The 6206-nt window shown below is 37.0% G+C and overlaps 1 pseudogene; it reads right to left on the minus strand.

Annotated features, from left to right (window-relative positions):
• On the minus strand, positions 1 to 939 carry LOC141516950 (olfactory receptor 4P4-like; annotated as a pseudogene).
• Between the last annotated feature and the right edge of the window lie 5267 nt (positions 940 to 6206).

Raw genomic sequence — 6206 nt, forward strand, 5'->3', positions numbered from 1 at the left:
TTAGAACATCTGTTTTCTGCCCTTGAAAAGGATTCTGCTCCATACCTTATTCATGACATTTTTCATTTCTTAATTTTTCAATGTGTAGATCAGAGGATTTAACATGGGAGTGATGATTGTGTAAACAGGGGCCAACACTTTTTCCTCCTTGAATGTGGTGGGTGACCTAAAATAAATGAAAAGTAAAGGACCAAAGAACAGGACTACAACAGTGATATGGGAACCACACATGGAGAGTGCTTTCTGTCGGCACTCAGAAGAATGTGCCCAAAGTGTATATAAGATCAAAGCATAGGAACCCATAAGGACCATGAAAACCACCAAGACAATCATTCCAGAATTGGCTATTATTAAGAGACCAAAACTGTAAGTATCAGTGAAGGCAAGTTTCAACAATGGATATATATCATAGAAATAGTAGTGATCAATCTCATTGGGGCCACAGAAAGGTAGAACAGCCAGGACAATTTGTCCAAACGAATGCAGGAAACCCCCCACCACAAGCAGCCAAGACTAATGTATTACACCTGTCCCTGCTCATGATCATCATGTAGTGGAGAGGTTTGCAAATGGCCACATAGCGGTCATGGGCCATCCCTGTGAGTATGAAGACCTCCACCCCTCCAAAGAAGTGCAAAGTGAAGAGTTGAATCATACAATTAGCATAGGAAATTGTCTTCCTCTTAGCCAGCATGTCACTGATGAGTTTAGGGGTCACTGTGGATGTGTAGCAAACATCAATAAAAGACAAATAAGTCAGGAAGAAATACATCGGTTGTTCAATGAGACGGCTATGAAGAATACAGATTATGACAATGAAATTTCCATCAAAATAGCCATATAAGAAAATAAAAAAATGACAAAGCACAGAATCTGAACCTGGGTATTCTGCATCAGTCCCAAGAGAATAAATTCAGTGAAAATATTTTTATTTTTCATTTTTTTTAAACATTAGAAGGTCACCAGTAGTTTCTGAAAAAAATCATAAAACAACATCAGAAATGTTATATCAGAAGGCAGCTAAGCGGCAAAGTGGATATAGCCACTGCCTTGGAGTCAGGAGAACCGAGTTCAAATCCAGCCTAAGAGACTTAATAATTACTAGTTGTGTGACCTTGGGCAAGTCACTTATCCCCATTGCCTTGCAAAAACTAAAAAAGAAAAGGAAAAGAAAATGCTATATCAGGACTGTAACAGTTCCAAGATGGGGAAAAGATATTATTGATTTGGACAGAATGATTTATTTGATATAACATTTTATTAGTCTTTGTTGAGGGTATTTTGGGAGCTTCATGAAATAGCACTGATTTCTAATCATTCAACTCATAAGATCACAGAATATTAGAGTTGAAAGGAGTGACCAATATCATCAAATCAAAACCACACAACTAAATAAGAATCAGATATGTTCTCAAGTTTTTTTTTTAGTTGTTTCTTGAATATCTACTGTGGCAATAAAGACACAATATTATGAATCAGATCAAGTCAATCAATTCTTAGAAGTATTAATAGCAATAAAATACCTTACGAAAAATAACCAACAAAAATAATTGATATATGATAGTAATCTCCTTTTGAGAAGTAATGGTAGGTTGTTCATTTGTTTATAGACATGACTAATTAGGATTTTTCTTAGCTTCACTTTACTAAAATGTGATTAAATATATTTGAAGAATGCAAAATAAAATCAAACAAAAAATTATTAAATACTGTACCTTGCCCTTAGCTTAGTCACATAAGGTCTACTATATCCACATATAAATTTATATATAAAGTATATTTCTCTATATATGTATCCATATATATATATAAAACTATGGATAAAGATATGGATAGATAATTTACTACATTTTTTTTACTACAGTCAATGAGAAAGTCATCTTAACAAATGATACTTCTGTTTCCATATCAGCAACATAAAGAAAAAAAATGCATGCCATATGTACCTTACCTGGTCATTGTGAGTTCCCAATAAAATAATGCGTGAATCACTGATGTTGGTTCATGTTTTAATTTTCATTTTTTTATTCCATTTTTTCAGACATGGGTGCCTGAGATATTATCAAATTTATGCATTTGATGAGGAAGAATTACACATGTAATACCTCTGGATGTTCACCCTTTTAAAGATGGAAAATGACAAGGAGCTCACTACCTTCCAAAGAAATCAAATTCAACATTGTGAAGATTAAGTATTATTAAAGTTACATTTGAAAAAAGTTAACTTAACTAAGTCTTATAATTATTTTTTGCATGTTTCTTTGACATTTATTTGTGTTCAGTTTTATCAATTATTTTGCTCAAATCTGTGGGAGACAGTAAAATCATACAAAGGGGGGCTGCTGTCTATCAGTCAGAAATCTGGCAATTCAGAGAGGAAGAAGGAAACAATGAATATTATAAAACAGGGGAAAAGTTGATGCAAGAATTTTTCTACTTAAAGTCTAAGTCTAAAGTCTTTGCCATTATTTATGCAGGACATAAATTCTGCCCTACTCTTTTCTTATCTGGGCAATAAAATGGTATAGCAGATAAATTCCCTGTCCTGAAGTCAGAAAGACTCATCTTTCTGAGTTCAAATCTGGCCTCAGATACTTTTAGGCTGGGCAAGTCATTTAACCCTGTTTGACTCTGAATTCTCATCTATGAAATGTTCTGGAAAAGTCAATGACAAATAACTCCCACAAGAAAACCCCTTATGGAGTCATAAAGAGTTGGACATGACTAAAATGACTGAACAGCCACACACTCTACTTTAAACACGTTTGCATGTATATTTGGGTATTTTTAAAAGTTTTCATTGATTTCCTTATTCATTGATTTATCTATTCATTTTTATGCTTAATTTTCATTAGGATAGCAATCACATTCTGACTTTGTAACAACCCCTAAAAAGTTATTGTAACCCATTCCATTAATGAAAATGACTTTAGAGATTTACAGTCATGATGGAAATTTCACTATTATGGGAAAGAAAAGAAAATATTGAAAATGTAATATTTGAATAATTTACATGTCTAATAAGCATCCACCATATCTTTCAGGTGTGATTTCCTATGGAATCACTTAGCACAATCTGAACTATCAATTTATCACCTCTTGGAAATTAGGCAAAAACTTTTCTTCTTTCTAACTAATAAGAAAGAGACAAGTTGCATCAAACTGCTACAAAAAAAACACTACTTGAGGGATTGTACCAGTTGCTGGTACTCTCAAAGGTCATTGTTTTTGGACCATGAATATATCATTTGGGCCAGCAATAAAGAAAAGCTAGCAGCTTGTCCTCTGCCTTGCACATTAATCAAGATTTATCTGGATAAAGACTCCATGGAGCAATCGTTTCTGAAATGGGCAAATCTCTAATTTCAAAGCCTGGGGGGAATTGGACATTATTCTCCCGAAAGTCCTAATAAGGTAGTGGTGGTAGTAGGAACTACTTGATATTTAAATATTGGAAAATCGAGTTTTGTTGAGGGGCGGAGCCAAGATGGCGACAAGAAGGGATCCAGTCTTAGGCGCTCTCTGATAAAACTCATAAGCTAAGGACTCTAAACTTTCAAGAGACAGAACCCACAAAGGGACCCAGTGAGGCAGTTCTCCTACTCAAGGTAACCTGGAAAAGTGCAGAAAGTCTCTGCTCCCGGGGGTCGGAAGGGTGGCCCCCCAGAGCCAAAGAACTTCAGCCTCCTGGAGGCAGCCCCAGGGTGCTGGGAGCCTCAGCTCACAGCAGTGGGGGAGTCTCCTGAGCTGCACCCCGGGGAGCACCGGGCAGAAAGTGGGGGAACAGCGGGGGACCTCTGCCAGAGCAAGCACGTGAAGCCCAGCCCTCAGGGCACACAGAAAGCAGCATCTTCTTTCCCCAGCCCTGATCCAGGAAACAGAAGCAGGCAGAGCTGGGAAGCAGGAGCCCCCAGGGCATGAGCCCATTGAGCTGAGGAAGGGGAGTGAAGAGAGAGAGAGACTGCTGAGCTCTGTCCTCTGCCCCTGGAACAGGACTCTGGGGCTCTGACCACATTCAGATACTGATCCCAGTCTAGGCCCTCCCATAGAACAGCAGACCCCCCCCCACCTCAGCCCCATGGCAGAGGGGGGCACTTATGGTCATTCACAGACCAGGAGGGAGGACAGAGCCTCACACACTGAGACCCTTGTGGGAGTGTCTCAAAAGCTCAGGAAGCACCCCAAACCAGGCCCAGGCTGGGAAAATGAGCAAGCAAAGAAACAAAAGGAAGACTATTGAGAAATATTTTGCAAATGAGCCCAGGAAGAATCAAAATACTCAGTCTGAAGATGAGGAAGCACAAGCTCCTGCATCTAAAGACTCCAAGAAAAACAGAAATTGGGCTCAGGCTATGACAGAGCTCAAAAAAGGCTTTGAAAATCAAATGAGGGAGCTGGAAGAAAAACTGGGAAAAGAAAGGAGAGAGATGCACGAAAAACATGAAAATGAAGTCAGCAGCCTAGTCAAGGAAATCCAAAAAAATGCTGAAGAAAATAGCATGCTAAAAACAAGCTTAGGTCAAGTGGATAAAACAGTTCAAAAACTTATTGAGGAGAAGAATACTTTAAAAAGCAAAATTGGCCAGATGGAAAAAGAGATAAGAAAACTCTCTGAGGAGAACAAATGCTTCAGACAAAGAATAGAATTCAGGGAGATTGATGAATTTAACAGAAATCAGGAATCAATACATAAAAACCAAAAAAAATGAAAACTTAGAAGAAAATGTGAAATATCTCATCGGAAAAACAACTGATATGGAGAACAGACTTAGGAAAGATAATTTAAAAATTATTGGAATACCTGAAAGTCATGATCAGGAAAAGAGCCTTGACATCATTTTCAAAGAATTACTGCAGGAAAATTGCCCTGATATTCTAGAAGCAGAAGGCAAAATAGAAATGGAGAGAATCCACCGATCCCCCAAAGAAAGAGATCCCAAAAAACCAACCCCTAGGAATATTATAGCCAAGTTCCAGAACTCCCAAGTCAAAGAGAAAATATTACAAGCAGCCAGAAGGACACAGTTCAAATATTGTGGAGCTGCAGGCAGGATCACACAGGACTTAGCAGCAACTACATTGGAAAGTTCATAGGGCTTGGAATACAATATACCGGAAGGCAAAAGAGCTTAGAATGCAGCCAAGAATGAACTACCCAACAAGGCTGAATGTCCTCTTCCAGGGGAAAAAGATGGACTTTCAATGAACCAGAGGAATTTCACATGTTATTTTGGGTCTTTTTTTCTTTCTTTTTTTTTTTTGGTTTTTGCAGTGCAGTGGGGATCGGGTGGCTTGAATGTCACATGGCTGGGTGATTGTTGGGTTTACCAGGCTGGATATGGACTCAGGTGCTCATGGCTCCAGGGCTGGTGCCTTGTCCATTGTGGCACCTGTCTATACCTACAATTATTACTATTATTTTTTTATTTTAATTTTTTTCTCTCCCCTTTACTTTTTTTGCCCAAGCAAGTCTATCTATATTCATGGGGGAGGAGGGGTATTTTGTTTATTTGTAAACAAGAATATTTTTTTAATGTAAAAAAAAACATTTGTACAAAATTAGAATAAAAAATAAATTAAAAAAATAAATAAATATTTGAAAATCATTTATAATGGACATACAGAAAGAATACACACTAGTATTGGAAAAGAATTTAGAATTTCTTAAACAAACTGCCCTCTATTTTACAAATGAGGAAATAAAGTCACAGAGAAATAAAGAAACATGTTCAAAAGAACCCAGTTGGAAACCGGATGAACAATGCTTTTATTTCATGTATTCTAAGACTCCAAATCTGTTACTGCTGCTTGTTTGTTTTATACTGAGGAATTTGTAGCTGATCTCATAAAGGTTTTGAGATGAGATCTTTGAACAAATGATTAGGTGCACTGCCAGATCAAAAGTACAAAGAATCAAGTTAATTTGGTGAAAAGTATTTTAGGATGGAGAGAAAATAAATTGCATGCCTTATACTCTAGATTATTGATTATGTATGTATGTATGAGAAATATATATTTATATACATATATATGGGGAGAGAGAGAGAGAGAGAGAGAGAGAGAGAGAGAGAGAGACTTTACCAAGAAATAATTGGTTAAAAGCTTTTTATCAGCCTGCCTAGGAGATTACATCAAGTGCTATATTCACTACAAGGTTGAAAATAACTGAAAGATAGAAATTAAGTTTTATTTGTTTTGATCCCATC

Source organism: Macrotis lagotis, chromosome 3 (genome assembly GCF_037893015.1).
Source record: "Macrotis lagotis isolate mMagLag1 chromosome 3, bilby.v1.9.chrom.fasta, whole genome shotgun sequence".
Classification (NCBI taxonomy): domain Eukaryota; kingdom Metazoa; phylum Chordata; class Mammalia; order Peramelemorphia; family Peramelidae; genus Macrotis; species Macrotis lagotis.